Source organism: Pantherophis guttatus, chromosome 8 (assembly GCF_059756535.1).
Source record: "Pantherophis guttatus breed Tessera chromosome 8, ASM5975653v1, whole genome shotgun sequence".
Lineage (NCBI taxonomy): Eukaryota > Metazoa > Chordata > Lepidosauria > Squamata > Colubridae > Pantherophis > Pantherophis guttatus.
This window is the reverse complement of record NC_142070.1, coordinates 24,027,536-24,044,581: the sequence shown is the minus strand read 5'-3', so window position 1 is coordinate 24,044,581 and position 17,046 is coordinate 24,027,536. Positions and strand designations below refer to the sequence as shown.

Here is a 17,046-nt window from a genome sequence, read left to right as displayed (position 1 = left end):
ACACCTGCTCCCAATCCAACTCCTAACCCTGCCTTAGGGACAGAATTTGGAGGAGTTGTCTTCTCCAAAGCTTACAAAAAAGGCAGTGACAAACCACGTTGCTTAGAATATTGTTTAGGCTTGTCTGTCTGAAGTCAATTGACTTGAAGGCAAAATAAATGAATAACATCTTTTAATTGAGAAACCATCCAGGACTGATGGATTTTAAAAGTGTCTCTTTATTGTAAAATATATGATCATCCACCAGTGTCTCCCCTACCCCACCCAAAGCAAAATGAAATGGCTAAGAGATGGCTTGTTGTGAATGCCATCAATACTCAGTTTTGATACATGAACTCGATTTACCGTTTATGCTGCTCAGGCTTTAGACATCAGAAGCATCAGAGCTGCTTTGAGTTACAGATCTTCAAACAATAAGTCAAAACAAAAAATCAATCCCGCTGGTCCCTGGCTGTAGTCATCTAAAGATAAAAGAGAAAAATAAAGTTATGCTAAAGCAGATAGAGAAAAGGAATAGATATGTCAAGGAAACTCAGAGGACAAGTGTAGAGTTGAAATGGGCCTAGCCTGAGCCAACATCAATGCGTTTTTATCTTATCAAAAAGTTTTAGGTTTGCCAATTCTCTTCAATCTAGATCCACTCTGCTCCAGGGCAGCCTGAAGCACTGGCTTCAATGAAACTGCTTTCTTCTACTTTCTTAAACATAATCACAGAGGAATTAGAATATATTTCACTCGTGGTGTAAAACTTTACTGTATTGGTAAATTAAAGACTGAAATAACTCCTCCATGCTTCACTACATATGAATTCAGGTCTTTCTGTAACATTTAATGAAAGGTGTAGGCCAGTTAGGAAGAATCTACAAAAACCTGATCTTCTCATAATTTCATGAATGTGTTAAGGTAGTTTTCTTAGTAATAATATGGAAGTACTTGCCACTGTTTTTCTCCCCCAAGGTTCCCAATCTAGCCTACAGTTTGATAAGACACTGACAGTCCCCCATTTACACTCTCACCAGGGTCAGCCTGCTTAGCTTCCAAAACAACCATAGTCACAACCATAAAAGTAACAATTGTGAGGTAGAATCCTTTTCTAACTGTTAAAAATAACCTGAAACTTACAGCTTTCTTATTTGAGAGAAAATTGCGTTCAGGTTTTTTGTAAATTAAGAGAATTTATTTTTGGGGGGAAACATCTTGATTAGTTTAGATCAGGGGTATCAAACTCGATTTCATTGAGGGCTGCATCAGGATTGTGTTTGACCTCGGGGGACCAGGGTAGGTGTGGCCAGGGTGGGCATGGCCAGATTGATGTTACTCATGTTGGGGGGCACCTGTGGTGGCCCGAAAGCTCTGCCAGCAAAAACAGGCTCCCAAGCTCCATTTCCTGCAACCCTCTGCCAGCGAAAATGGACCTCGGGCGTTCCATTTTCATTGGCAGAGGCACCACAGGCTGGTACTTTGCTGTTTCCAAGGTGGCCCCATGGGCCTAGAGTTCGACACCTCTGGTTTAGACCAAGCCTGTAAAACTTGTAGAGAGGGAGGGGCAATGTAAACAAATTAAAAATTATTGCAGATTGCAGAGGAATACCCTGATTAGATGTTTGGTGGCTAGCAGAATGGTGGCCTGAGCTGGTGGTGGTGAGGCCTGAAAGTGTTAGAGATTATTGACAGAACCTTTTGAGGGCAATATTGACTTTTTAAAGAGTGCCAACACAAGGTTGCTTAGTTGGGTCATATGTTGTGCAGGTCCACTTTAGATGTTTATTGTGAAGGAATCGTCTACAATGAGAAGGTATGTGTAAGGGAGCCTTTCCTAACACTGTCCAAATACCATGGGAAAGCTACATGATTGATCTATGACTTTCTGGACTGGAATAGCAATGTTTCCATAATTCCAATTTCGGTTATTTGGATGCGTTTGTGGATAAAATTGCATGACCTATATATACACGTTATGTAGGCAAGCATGGTAGACTGTCTGCCTATATCATAACTTTCAGGCATTGAATGTGGTTTGAACAATTCTAGTTATTCTCTGGGCTGACATGTCATTTCTTCATTTGCCAGTGGGAGAAACTTGCTCTGAGGCTTGAGATACTACAATTAAAATTAATATGAAATGAAATGAAATAATTCAAGCAGAAAAACATTTAATCACACAAATGCCTGCTTAACCATATCCTTACACAAGCTTAGATTTTGTATAGCTTGAGGAATGGGATAAGCAGCTACTGAGAATTCCTCATAGCACATTTTTGATTTTTGGATTTCTAGAAGGATGGTTATACAGTGTGCCCATCTAGAGACTGCTTTTAATAGTTCTTTCCTCTGTTTTCTCAGAGCAATAGAAAGTATAGGCCAGCAAAGAGAAAACATATGTAAAGTTATTGACATATACCTGGTTACAACTTCTGTAGTTCTCTGGCAATCATGAAACTGGAAAATATACCCTGAAAGAAATTATGGCTTAAAACTATGTGCAATTCAGTTGACATGGACTTTCCCAGATGTTATAGCAGAGGTGTAGCACCAGGGCCATAAGCAAATCTCCAAAACATTGTGCCAGGACATTAGAGACATTTAGGAGTTATAACTAAACAGTGTACATTTATTGTGCTATGAAGAAAAATGATTAAATACATGATTGGTAAATAGCCGTATATTTAACTTTAATTAAATTTAAATCTTAATAAAATTATTCAAAATCACGTTTAATCCTACCCACTCTCCAATTCTTTTTTGGAATAAGTAACAGCTAAAATCAAAATACAGTGTAACAGTCAAGTATAATTGAAAGTCAGTTATAGTGTTTGGGCTAGAAAAGGTTACAAAATGGCTTTAAGTTTATGAGAAAAGTGATTATCTGAATTGATGTTTGCAAGAGGTGATAAAATAGCAAATGGGTACTTTATGAAATGTATTACAGCGGAACAGATTAAGTTTGCCTAGGTCAAAATGTACATGCTGAAATATAATATGTTAATAGTAGTACAATAAGAATATACGTCAGATTTAATCTGGATTATTGAGTTATATTATGGCAGCTGCATCTGGAAAATAAAACCTTTCTAGGTATCTTCATCAATGCCTGCTTTTAATTCAGATTGTCTCCTTCATATTGCCACGTAAATTTCATGTCATGCTTAATTGAAAAGATTATTTATTTTGATCCTATTCTTTGTTGGTTAATTGAGTTTCTAGATTTGACTCATCATTTCTACAATGTTTTCTTGTACATCATGTTAATTGCAAGTTCCTGTTCTATCCTTTGATACTTATATCTGAAGCAACCGTTCTTTTGTATACGGTAGTAAACCAAATTTGGCTTGGGTTTGTAGAATACTATGGTAGTCTGTTCTTAGAAGCTCCAGTGCAATGTCATATTATAAGGCTCAATTTGAAAAATGTCCTGTAAATTCTTAATTGAGGAGCCAAAAGATCTAAAAGAAGTTATGGTGTCTTCCAAGGTATCATAATATGACAGAGTTGAGTAGCCTTTCATAATCTGATATTTTCGAGATTTGCTAGACTTGAAGTCTCTTAATTCTACAGTTTTTAGAGCCAGCATTGCCTTTAGAATTATAGGAATTTGTCCAACACAGCTGAAGGAACCTATCTGAAAAATGCTGCAGCAGAGAAAGAGGACTGACTGTGATATTTAGAGGCATCTGATTGTACACAGTTGGAAGCAATATTCTAGATTACTTGGATTTTGGTCTCTCTTAGCAAGGCAGTTTCTTCTGTGTAGTAGTATATTCTGGTTTTGCAACTTGACCCATTTCCTCCCACTTATGACTGTATGACTGTAACTTGTTGCTGCATCCTTACAATTTATATTGATTGTTTCCTAGTATGATTTGATTGCTTATTTGCACCCTATGACTATCATTAAGTGTTGTACCTTCTTAACGAATCTATCTTGTCTTTTTACGTACACTGAGAGCATATGTAACACCTCTCCTGCGCGAGCTGCACTGGCTTCCGGTGGTCCTCCGGGTGCGATTCAAGGTGTTGGTGACCACCTTTAGAGCGCTCCATAGCCTAGGACCTGGATATCTACGAGACCGCCTTCTGCCACCGAAAGCCTCCCACCGGCCAGTACGCTCCCACAGAGAGGGGCTCCTCAGGGTGCTGTCAGTCAAACAATGTCGAGTGGCGGCCCCCAGGGGGAGAGCTTTCTCTGTGGGAGCACCTGCCCTCTGAAACGAGCTGCCCCCGGAGATACGGACGATTCCAGATTTACGTACTTTCCGCCGGGCCCTCAAGACTTTTTTATTTCAACAAGCCAGGCTGGCCTAACTTCTCTAATTGTTTAATTTTAATTTGAATTTTAAATAGGATATTTTAATTGTTGGGCCAAATTGTTTAATATATTTTAAATTGTTTTTAAATTTCTGTATTCTGTGTTTTTTACTTTTGGCTGTTCACTGTCCTGAGTCCTTTGGGAGAAGGGCGGTATATAAATTTAAATATAAATAAATAAATAAAATAAATATGCACCAAAGACAAATTCCTTGTGTGTCCAATCACACTTGGCCAATAAAGAATTGTATTGTATTGTGTTGTGTTGTGTTGTATTGTGTTGTTCAGGTAATAGGTAAAGAAAATAATTTGTTCGTTTTTTTTCTTTCCCTGAGTTAGTTATTGCTTCCTATTATACAAGTAATCCTCAATTTACAACCATTTATTTAAATGTCTATGGAGATTCTCAGTCATACAGATCATGACTGTCCCGAAGATGCTTTTTCAAAAGGCAACTGGAGTTTCTGGTTTTTCTTTGAAGATGTTTCACTTCTCATCCAAGAAGCTTCTTCAGCTCTGACTGGATGTTGGGGTATGGAAGGATTTTGCAGAAAGATGGTCATTTGCTTTGTTTTTAGAAAGTCTTTGAGGCCACTTGGAGGTTTATCTGTGTCCTCAGAGTCACCTGAGTAATGCAAATGGGTGTGGAGCCTTCTTGGAACTGTTGAAAGGACTGTGTTGTAGACTGGAGTTAGATGATGTCGTATCTCTCTGTTTCTGTTGAGAGAGGGCTGTTCAGTTTTGACATAGGTGGGCTCTTTGACCCATCTTTCAAACCAGCAGTCCTCTCTGTCCAAAATGTGGACTCTGCTGTCTTCAAAAGAGTGGCCTTTGTCTTTTAAATGCAGATGGACTGCTGAATCTTGTCCTGATGGGTTTGCTCTCTTATGTGTTATCCTTTTGTTGCTTCTTGAGAAAGCACCTTTGGGACAACCATTTATTTACTGACCAATCAAAGTTACAATGGCACTGAAAAAAGTGATTTATGATTGGTCTTTCATGCATTGCAGCATCCCCAGAATCATGTGATCAAAATTTAGATGCTTGGCAACTGGCATGTATTTTTGACAGTTGAAGTGTCCCAGGGTCATGTGATCACTATTTGCAAACTTTCCAGTTGGTTTCCAATAAGCAAATTAATGGAGGAAGCCTAATTCACTTAATGACCACATGATTCACTTAACAACTATGGCAAAAATGTCATAAAACTGGTACAATTCACTCAACAACTGCCTTGCTTAGCAACTGAAAATTCTGGTCCTGATTGTGGTTAAGTTGAGGACTACCTCAATTGGAAGTAGAAATGTGTGGTTTTGTGGCTTCCAAGCAACTTAGGAAAGCCAACCTTATTTGAGCTTGTAAGAAAAATTCAGAATGGGAAGCTATGATTAACCAATTTAATTATACTTAACTAACATGTTAATTTGGAAAAGTAAAATAAAATAAAAATAAGATAGATTTGTTCATATATAAATTTATGGTGTGAGATAATTGGCCAAATGTAGCCTATATTTAAGATAACATCACTTAATTGCTCAAATGGAAGTGGCATGATCTGACAAAACGAAATAGGTGGTAGCAATGACGACGTGAGCTAGTAATTCTTCTTTTGCATGTTCTTAGGTAGAAGCAAATAAACTTATATTATTATCATAAACCCTAGGCTGATAGGTACACATGGAAAGCTAATAAAAGGAAAATATGAGTCTTACAAACATGTATTCACACGTAGTGACGTAGTTATAATATGAATCGAACAAAAGAAAACCATATTAAGGCAGGGGTTTTATCAGATCAATTGTAATTAAAACATGGTATGTATCTAGTTCAGATAAGATGATAAACAGTGTATAGTTACTATAGTTTCTTGTCTGTGTACAAATTGGTCTATCAGGTGAAAATGTCTTATCAGATTGCATTTATATTTTTTCCATGGATAACTGGAGTATAATAAATACGCTGTCAATTTTGCTGCTTGGGTTTCTTTCTTTTTTGCTTGGATGATGATTTTGTTGTTGTTTTTGTTCATGCAGATTGCTGGATACTGTGTGTTGTTGTACGAATTAATATAAATTTAACAGGCTGTATTACTATTGAAATATAAAACACCTCTATTAAATATGAACCACTTTCCCCTTTTAGGGAAAGCAAACAAGGTACTTGATAGATAAAAATTGAAGTAGAAAGAAACTAGACAAGTTTAGGATTTTTTAAAAATTGGAATAATCAGATGGCATTATTTTGAAATGAATTGAATGAATTATTAACTTAAAATGGGATAAAGGGACTTTCCAGGATCATAATGTTTTATAATGTGGAATTACAGAGAAGTGATAATAACCAAATGATTTCAGCATTTTTCATTTAGTAAATATCCGTTACCAGCTTTTTCTGTGCAGCTTGTATAAGCACAGATTCTGGTGTGGCTCACAATAAATTTGTGATAATTCTTTGTTCTTTTGTACTATGATCTTTATGAAAGTCTGTTGTAATTTCTAGAATCACTGAGTGTAATTTTTAAGTCTTGATTTTTAATGTTGTGAGCAAATACAACATGCTCATGCTTAATGTTTAATCATTACCTTAATTATATATCAATAGTATTCTACTTTTCCTTTGTTTTATAGTTAATAGCTTTTAGTTAATAGTTAATACCACTTTTATGTTTTACCATTTGGCTTCACTGTGGCCACTAGAATTCTCTTGAGTGTACAGCGCTTGTGGCATACATTTTCCTCCAATCTATAATCTTTTCTTTTCTAGGTAACTAGTCCTTAGTTGGCCTGTTTCATATTGAGCTTTCTTGCCACATGTCTCAAGTGTTTCAGATTTTACATGACTTGGGACTTCAGATTAATTTTGGAATGATAAACAAACAAACAAAGTATTTCCTTCTGGCTGAAAAGGTCATATAATTCATAAAGCCATCAATTGTCAAGGGAATTACTTTCTGATTACATCAGATGGAAGTTCTTTCATGAAATGTTTCTTCCACAACTGTAGTAAATTCCTAATTTGTCCTATGACTGCAGCCATTAATTTGCATTTTGGGATGTCCCAGGATTCAGATGTCAAGCTGCTTTATTTCTTCATTTTTCCATTCTACCTGAATCAAATCTTTTCACTTGTGGATAGATACCATCAGTCTTCCTAAGAGTGTAGTCCTCACATCACCTTCCTTGACTCAGATCCTCATTATCAATATATCCATATCTAGGTTGACATTTCATCTTTGATTCTTTATCACCTGAGATACTTGGTTCAATTTGAAGATATATCAAGGAATGGACCTCTTCTACGACTGTTCATAACGACAAGAGAATCAATGGAAATGAGCATAGAGAAGGTCCCATCCTTGAGAAGAACTGCATGGATTCAGCCAATTGCATTCCTATTTCACAATTGTCTCAGCAGTCATTGTTCACTTCTGCGTTGCTGTATATTTTGCTTTATTGAGCTATTTCCATTTCCCAAACTGCGAATTTACTATTTATCAGATACAAGAGTGCAATGTGGATATCAATTTATTTTGTCTCAACGATTGGACAATTCAGACGCTTCTCCTGACTTCTGAGTAGCCCTTCATAAGAACTTATTTTGCCAAGATAATATACTTCAGATTTCACACAAAAAACAATGGCTTGGTGTTTATTTTATAACAATATACCTCACACATTTTTTTCCCAATCTACATTTTGGTGGATGGTACCTTTCTCTTATATACTGTAATTCACTAGTAAGGCACTTCATGAAAGTTGTCTCACCTCTATCTGCTGGTATAAACACCGCTAATTCTCTTTCTGTTATTATCCAAGCTTTTTAATATAATGATCACTGTTCCCATAATCTCCTCCTATAGAAGCATTGAGAATCCATCCATCCTTATTCTTCAAATGGGCACAGTAGTTATTTACCCAGTTGTTTTCTTTCCTCCAATATCACTCTGTATTCTATTTGAGACAGGATCTTACATTAGTTATCATTTTTCACAGTCCATCAACAGTGACTGAGAAAGAGTTCTAGTCTCTTTATGTTTGTTTTGGATGGAACTGAATGCATCCAGCATCATTCTGAAGAGATGGTGTCCATTTTAGGCCTTTCAAAGTTCACTTAAAGAATTGAGGATTACCTTCATAATGATTGTCCAAATGTATAGTGACCTCTGTCTAAGAATGTATGGAATGTGAGAATGACCTTGGAAGATATGGAGAATGATCAGATAAAAGAAGGAGGAGAATTTGCAACTCAACAGGCAGAGAAAGAAACATAAAAAGGATTTGCCTAATTTATCTGGTGGTAAAAAGAGATAGCAAGAGATTTGTAATTTTATACTTCCAAGATTCTTTTAATATAAGTTTATAATAAGGTGGAGTTAGGTCATTGTGTTGTGTTTCCTACCTGGACTACTTGGGTGGCTAAAATAGAATCCTATGAGCTGACCAAAGAATAGTCTGCCTTTCATATGTCATATGTCATATGTCATATGTCATATGTCATATGTCATATGTCACAAGAGTGACAACTGCATTCATATTTGCCTTTGCAGAATCTCTTCTAAAGTTCTAAAATCAGACTAGTGCTGTACAGATTTGAAAAACTACTGTATTTTTCAGAGTATAAGACATACTTTTTCCCCCTCCTAAAAGAAGCTGAAAATTTGGTTGCATCCGAATGTAACCCTGCCCACCCACTGGACCCCACTCTTCGGCCTCTGCGCATCCTCTTCCTGGCTGCAGAGATTGTCACTGACAATGGCTTATGTCTTAACTTTCGGGCCAAAATTTATATATATTTTTAAATGTTTTAATATTTGTATTCTATGTTTTTTATCTTGGCTGTACACCACCCTGAGTCCTCAGGGAGAAGGGCGGTATATAAATTGGAAATTAAATTAAATTAAATTAAAATTATGTTTTTGGGCTCCGTGCGTCGCATTTTCAGCCTCCAAACGCTCCATTTGAGAGCCCTTTAAGGCTTCAGGGATTGCCAAAGCACATCACTGCCGATCGCTGCCCGAAAATGTGATGCGTTTGGAGACTGAAAAGGTGATGCGCGGTGCCCAAAATGGCTACCTGGAACAACTGCTGCCTTCTCTTACCCCTTCTATGCTTCTCCTGTGTTAGTCACTGGATCTCCCTCCAACAATCAGCTGTGCTTTTGAAGTTGTTTTTCAGTCCCAACCAGCCCCAACCTCAAAACCAGCGAGCAAACTAATGTGCTGAAGCTGACCAGGCTAAGGACTAGCCAGATGAATACCTGGTAGGCAGAATTTTTCCTATTTTCCTCCCCAAAAACTAAGTTGCATCTTATACTCCGAAAAATATTATTTTGTTTTCTTGAGCTACCCACTTTACTGCATGCTTTTTATCTTACTCAGTTCCCTAGTCTACTGTTTCCTCAGCAAGCAAATCAGACAGCATTACTTGAACCAGCCCAATATGAAAACATCACTTGTAATGCAGAAGAGGAGAACACAGATAGGATTTCATTTGCAGTAGCATGGGACAAGTATAATCGTTTTAGGTTTCTGTCCTCCACAAAAAGATAGTGGCCTGTATTGTCAGCTGGGAAAACTGATAATGTGAATAAGCCCTCTATCTAGATATGACAAGATATGAAGCTGCCCTCTACCAGTTTAATGCATACCCTATTGGCTACTCAGAAGAGATATGATATGGAACCTAAGTAATTATGGCTCCTTCAACAAGCCATGGTTAAACCATTTATATTTAGAGTCATATATAAACTTAGCTACTACACGAAGTATATGGTGTTCGGTTCTAAGGAAGGAAGGAAAAAAAATATTGCATGATCAAATATGCCCTGATTTTTTTTTTTTTTTTAAAAAAATACAAACATCAGTAAAATCCAACAAATTTTCAAATTACAGTTTGTAAGAAGAGCTGATGAGATAAATGCAAGCGGAATAATTTTCGTATTACAAACCTCATTTAGCAATTTCCAGACTCTAAAATCGGTCTGCTTGATAACATGTATTTTGAGACTTTTTGCTAACAAATGCTACTCAATTTGTTTTCCTACGATTGAGTTAAGTATAGATGACCTGATAATGCACTTACTTTCCAAAAAGAAAAAGAAAACATTCTGATTCACAGCGTAACCCTTCTGATTTCATCTCTTGAAAGAATTAGATTACTGTTTAGAAAAGCTTTGAAAACCTCAATATTTAAAGCACAACTGTACTGGCGTAGGATCTGAAAGAGAAATGTTGGCAAGGAGAATGAAGAATAGATGAGAGAACACTGACAAGGTTTGTTTGGGAGATTTTACCCGGTATAGTGACTTGTTGACTGCCTTCATTGACAATTTTTTACAGTTACTGTTTCAAAACTAGTTAAAGTAACCATAGAAACTTCCCAACCTTTCAGTTTCCTCTGTTTGGAAGATAACTACTGGTATAAATATTGAAGCAATTCCATGGTAAGGCATAAAAGCAAGGTCCAGGTGAGACTACTTGAGACTGATGTTATTATCTATATGGAGATTAAATCAGCTGCTCTTTTGTGAACGGCTTTTCTGTTGAATGGGATGCTGAAACACAAAAACATACTACAAACGGAATGCCTGTTGGTTTTGGTATCGCTGCTAGATTTTCTAGTTGCTGTTATAATGAGGTTTGCAGCATTCAGAAATGCTGCTTACTTTATACAATGTGAAAGCACCCTAGTCAAAGCTGTGAAGAAAGCATCCCTGCCTATATTTTATTTATGAAAGTGTGCTTGTTTGACTTCAATAATTCTAAAGCTTGGAGGAAAATACTTGTAGAGCTAGTTACACAGAGGCCTTCCTGAAATTTGGCTTTATGTATGATTATTATTGTTGTTGTTGTTGTTGTTATTATTTGGTTGTCATCGGATTAAGGTCGATTCATGGGCAACCTTGTGGATTGTTGTTCTGATCTGTTTTTGATTTTCAGTCTGACAGCTAATTGTTGCTACAGTAGCATCCACTCTATGACCTTTCTATTCAATCATCATTATTTTATTTTTAGTTATTACCTTGATCTTATTGAAATGTGGATTTCCTTTAATTGTAATTCTTTCCTCAATTCAGTCATTTAAAAGAACAGAAGATTAAATCTGGGATGAAGAAAACCAAAAGCTTTGGTGCTCATAATGTCAAGAAATATAGACTGGTGCACTTCTAAAACACAGCTATGGTCAGAACAGTCTCCTGGAATAATGAAATTAAAACGTTCAGCATTTGTAATTCCGCCTTTATTCACAATTGGTTATTAACCTTTGTTTTTAGCTTTATGGTTAAAGACTGTTTTGAAATTTCAGCTTTCACAAGTTGTTTTTCATGTCTTCTTCATCAGTTCTTTGTTTTGGTGTTCTGGAAAGAAAATGGCATAATTTTTCGTGCTCGTCTTTCCTAGAGAAATAAAATGATTAGATTTACCACAATCTAATTGGAAAATGAGTTCTGATTTCTGTTGGGCAGTCTGGCTGTAGATATGAATCAGATCAGATCTACAAATGAAAATGTAGAGTGTGCCTGAAAGTGTAATATAAGGGGGTGTAATACTAGATAGCAACCTTCAGTGAACAAATAGTGAAATGACAAATGAATGCTTGATTTGTCTCATAGCTATCATTAAAGCAAATTACTTTTTGGATTGATTATGTGATATCAAGTTATTTTCAACTTCTAACAACCACATCTAAGATACCATTTCTCCATGACAATCTATCCCTAGCCTAGTCTTTCGGGTCTAGCAAAGGGGTGGGGGAGTCTCGATATATCACGTGATGCCACCAAGACGACATGAGTTTGACACCCCTGCTCTAGGGAGTATGTTTGTCTAGTTCCTTCAAATTATGTATAAAATAGGATAATATAATTACACAGATGGCATAGATATTTCTATTTTGTCTTAATGGCTTCAAGCTTTTCTTTTTGGGGGGACGGTATAGTATATTTTTAAGGCATCACACTGCTTTTCTTCCTCTTCAATTCTATCTTGATTCTTGGGAGATGAATTGAAATGCCTTCTAAACAAAGTCATAATGATTACAATATTTTATTTCAACTGCATTTTAACTGCAGTTAAATGATGGGGTACTTATTGTTACTGTAACTGACTGTCCACCTTGCTGCTGGTCATCCTCTTCTATTTCCTTCCTTCCTTCCTTCCTTCCTTCCTTCCTTCCTTCCTTCCTTCCTTCCTTCCTTCCTTCCTTTCCCTCCCCTTCCCCTTCCCCCTCCCCTCCCCTTCCCTCCCTCCCTCCCTCCCTCCCTTCCACAGCATTAGAGCGTTTGCCAGAGAGCTAGTCTTTGCATAAGATCTCTAAAATAGAATAATTTGAGCCTGTTCATTTATGCCTATAGGAAGAATTTGCTTGATGATCCATTGGTTTGAATCCATGGCTGTCCTCAGTGTTCTCAGAAGTCTTCTTTGGTACCTAGAATTAGACCTAGCATTAACAGAATTAGGGCAAGGAATTAATCCCAGGAACAGCCTTCTCTGTAGTGGCCATTCACATCTAGACTACTTTTCCCAGAGAAGTACACATGGCCTTGTCTATGTGAAGTGGAGCCCTCAACGTTTATTCATTTGATTTTAGTTTGGGAGTATTTGAATAAGGGTCTAGAAATCTAGTTTTAAAAATAAGTTTTGATATGCTAGTAAGTTTCCTCTGAATTTAAAAAAGAAATTTGATTATATTTGTTGAGTATGTAAAACTGGACTTTTGTGTTATTTAAACTAAGCTGACTTAGGACAATGGTTAAGAAATGTATTAAATAAGTAAAAAAGAAATGTGCTTTTTAATGCTATAAAATAGTTAACAATTTTCTAAGGCTTGTATTTGGTTCTATGATCTGTGTTCTTCTGAACCCTCCCTACTGTTGTATGGAAACACAACTACTGTTGGCTAATTGATACAGAGAATTAAAGGAATTTAGAGTTGCGTAACTATACAGGTATGGGACATGGTGGCTCAGTGGCTAAGACGCTGAGCTTGTCGATCGAAAGGTCGGCAGTTCAGCATTCAAATCCCTAGTGCCATGTAACGGGGTGAGCTCCCGTTACTTGTCCCAGCTTCTGCCAACCTAGCAGTTCGAAAGCAAATAAAAAATGCAAGTAGAAAAATAGGGACCACCTTTGGTGGGAAGGTAACAGCGTTCCATATGCCTTTGGCGTTTAGTCATGCTGGCCACATGACCACGGAGACATCTTTGGACAGTGCAGGCTCTTTGGCTTTGAAACGGAGATGAGCACTGCCCCCTAGAGTCGGGAACAACTAGCACAAACGTGCAAGGAGAACCTTTACCTTTAACTATACAGGTGCCATATTTCTTGCTTGTGATTAAACTAGAACATTGGTGTAAAATGCACCCTCTTTATCTTTGGGAGCTTCTAGATCAGGGATGTCAAACTCATGGGCCGGATGTGTCAGGCACTGGCCATGCCCACTCCCTGTTTAGCAAAGGGGAGAAAAGTCACAATACATCACAAAATGACAGCATGACACCGCGAGTTTGACACCCCTGTTCTAGATGGAGGGATTTGCCATAACTATGGTGGGACTCACACAGTCTCTGGGATATTTGCTTATACAAATGAACTAGGACTGGGAAGTTTGGTATCAAGTTGCATCACATAAAGGTACAACAGTATTGCCAGAATAAGTGTTCTATGTATGTCCTAATAGGGCTATTCATTTAAAAATTCACGGAATAAGCAAATGAGGAAGGAAGAGGATTCAAAGGTTAACTGCTTTATGACATAACTAATTATGAATTCCCCAGGAACAGCAATTGCCATTATGTCTTAAACAGTTAGCCACTGAGTGACTGTTCAAAGTTATGTTGAATGTATTTACAACCCATATTCATTCACTCTCCCCTTCCCCATGGTTATATGATTGTATTTTGGGCACTTGGCAACTGGCCCACATTTATGACCATATGTAGTATTCCACAATCACGTTATCATGATTTACTATTGTTATGCCAGAAACCATCATGTGATGGATGCCGTTTACTTAACGACTGACATCTCTTACAACCATAATTCTGGGTTCGATTGTAGTTGTAAGTCGAGGACTGCCTGTACTGAATTTTCTTATCAATACTTGCAAAGAAAACATGTTCCATTGAAAAATATGGGAGGATTATAGTTGTCTTTTGGCTTTTGTCGTGTGTTCCTCCAATAAAATTGTGTAAAAGAAAACTTTAAAATACTTGTCTTTAGGTACTGTATGGAAGTTACTGTATTAATACCACACAGTTACTTTTCGGCTTGACTCATTTTTTCCCCATAAAACATCCACATTTGTTAGGCAATAAATAACTTTACATTTGCAGGCAAATTAGCTGAAGAATGTGTTTGGTTCTTGTGCCACCTTAACTTCTCAAAATGCCTCTAAAATAAATAATCACCCATGGCTGCTGTTTATATCTGTTTATACCTTTCCCCCACCCCCAAATTCTGACTAGTTTTGTTAGAAAATTCTTGTATTGAACTGAAATGGTTGCTATACAGACATTTATCAAGCGAGAATTCTATAATTCAGCATAGTGATATAAGAGCTGCAATGCATTTTTATTCTTCTATGCATAAAACTGGAAAAAATTTAGACCTTATGGTGATGTTTTGTGATTGGAAGACGTGCCAGTTTTGTCTTAACAGAGCACTGTTCTCGGTTAATGGAGAAAGTTGGATTGCACTAAATCTGCATTTTAATCATAAAATTACCATGAGACCTACTGTTACAGCTGGTGTAGACAGAATAAACTTGCATATCCAGAACTCCAACGTTTCCTTTTTTCATCCTTTGATGTCCATTCACTTTACATCCTCCCTCAATTTTAAGGGAGAGAAAAGAATTTGAAGCATCTCTTATACAGCCTAGTTCCAGTGGGGGAGTTTATGAGGAAATGTAATTCTACTGCAAGCAGAGCAAACAGTATAACATCTGAAAGCCTGCAGTCGCCACCTTTAAAACTTTCTCCATCTAGTAAAATTTGGGAGATAAATACTTTAGTTAAGTGTTAGATTTTAAGTTACTTATAAGCATCCTTACCTGTGTACCACATTGTATTTCGTTAACTTTCAATACTAGTAATAGTAAAATTAATATTAGATTTGATTATGTTTTATTGAATTTTTTTTAAAAAAATAAGGTCACCAAAGTACTTTGGATGCGATCTTGTGGGATAATTTTATTAGCCCACAGACTCCCTGTTGCAAGATGGGTGGCAATATAAATTGCTTAAGTAATTAAATAATTAGCTAGCAGTAGGAGTGGACTTCAAAAATTTTAGCAAGGAGTTCTTGCTAAAGAACTCCTTGCTAAGGAGTCTCTGCCTGGTTGCTGGGTGGGTGTGGCCATGGTCGGCGTGGCCATGGTTGGTGTGGCCTATTCAGCCTCCTGCCCCACAGCGGGAGGGAAGTGTTTTTGGCCTCCCTGGGCTCCAGAGCCTTTCCTTGAGCTTCCAGGAGGGCGAAAACTGCCTCCTCAGGCTCCGGAGGCCCTCTCCTGAACTTCCGGTAGGCCCATTTTTTGCCCTTCCTGAGCCTCCATGTGCACCCTGCACTTACCTGCATCCAAAACAGACCGCGTGGGGACTCCTGGGAGGGGCGGGGCAGGGCAGGTGGGGCCAGTGAGGAGTGGGATTTGGGGGTTCTCCGAACTGTACAGAATCTTAGCTAGAGGTTCTCCCAAACCCCTGCGAACCCCAGCAGCCCACCCCTGGCCAGCAAATATGTCCAGCTACAACTTCCAGTACCTAGCTCTGATGCTTGGGAATGATGAGAGTTGTATCCAATGTACCTGAGGTTTTCACATCATGGGAGATACAAGAATATAAATCATGCGGGACAAATGATGTTGTATCATTACGTCAAATCAAATTTGAAATAATGCACAGGATTTTAATGCCTGTTCAAAGCTTCATATCTAAGCTGTTGTTCACTACAGTTCTTTCTGCTTCAGAGGCTTTAGATTTAAGAAGGACCACTGTTATCTTCAATGCCTGTTGAATTGCTCATCCTGCTTTCTAAATCTGATCAAATACCTTGTTTCCCCTAAAATAAGACATCCCCTGATAATAAGCTCAATCGGGCTTTTGAGTGCATGTGCTCAAATAAGCCCTCCCCCCAGAAAATAAGGCCCTCTGAAAATAGGCCCGCCCTGAAAATATTTAAACGCATGCGCAACCGGTCCCCGCCATTTCCTCTGGTTAGGGTTAGGGAGACAGAGCTGGAAATCAGGTAAGATGGCAAGAGGAGCCCTGTCTTTTTCCACACGCCCCCCCCCCCAAATAAGACATCCCCAAAAATAAGGCAAAGCACTTATTTTGGGGTTCAAAAAAATATAAGACAGGGTCTTATTTTCAGGGAAACATGGTACATTTTATCTCTTCATTCATATAACTTCTTTATACACACTTTTTATGAGCCCTTTGTTGTAATCCTTAGTATTCATCAACTTCTGAAACAAGGTGCACCTCGATTTCTCATGTAGAAACAAGAAAGCAAGAAATCCATATTTTAAACTGAAGATAATGACTCCGTTTATTATCTGTTCTGCTAAGCTTTAGCTTGACATGTGTGAGGACAAAGCCATTATACTCTTGACTATGCTTCATCACATCTGTTGTGACTCCGACCCCCGAGGCCGACTTATCAGAGGGAGAAGGCTCCGAACATGAAGGAGAGGAGTTGGCCAGGCCTCCCTCTCCAAGACCCTCCTCTCTGGCAATGCCTCAGGT

General features: G+C 37.8%; 1 protein-coding gene across 15 annotated transcripts in view; it reads left to right on the top strand.

Moving 5' to 3' along the window:
* Positions 1–17,046, top strand: part of LEF1 (lymphoid enhancer binding factor 1) — a 115,234-nt gene that overhangs the window by 28,851 nt on the left and 69,337 nt on the right. The gene's annotated exons all lie outside the window — the stretch shown is intronic.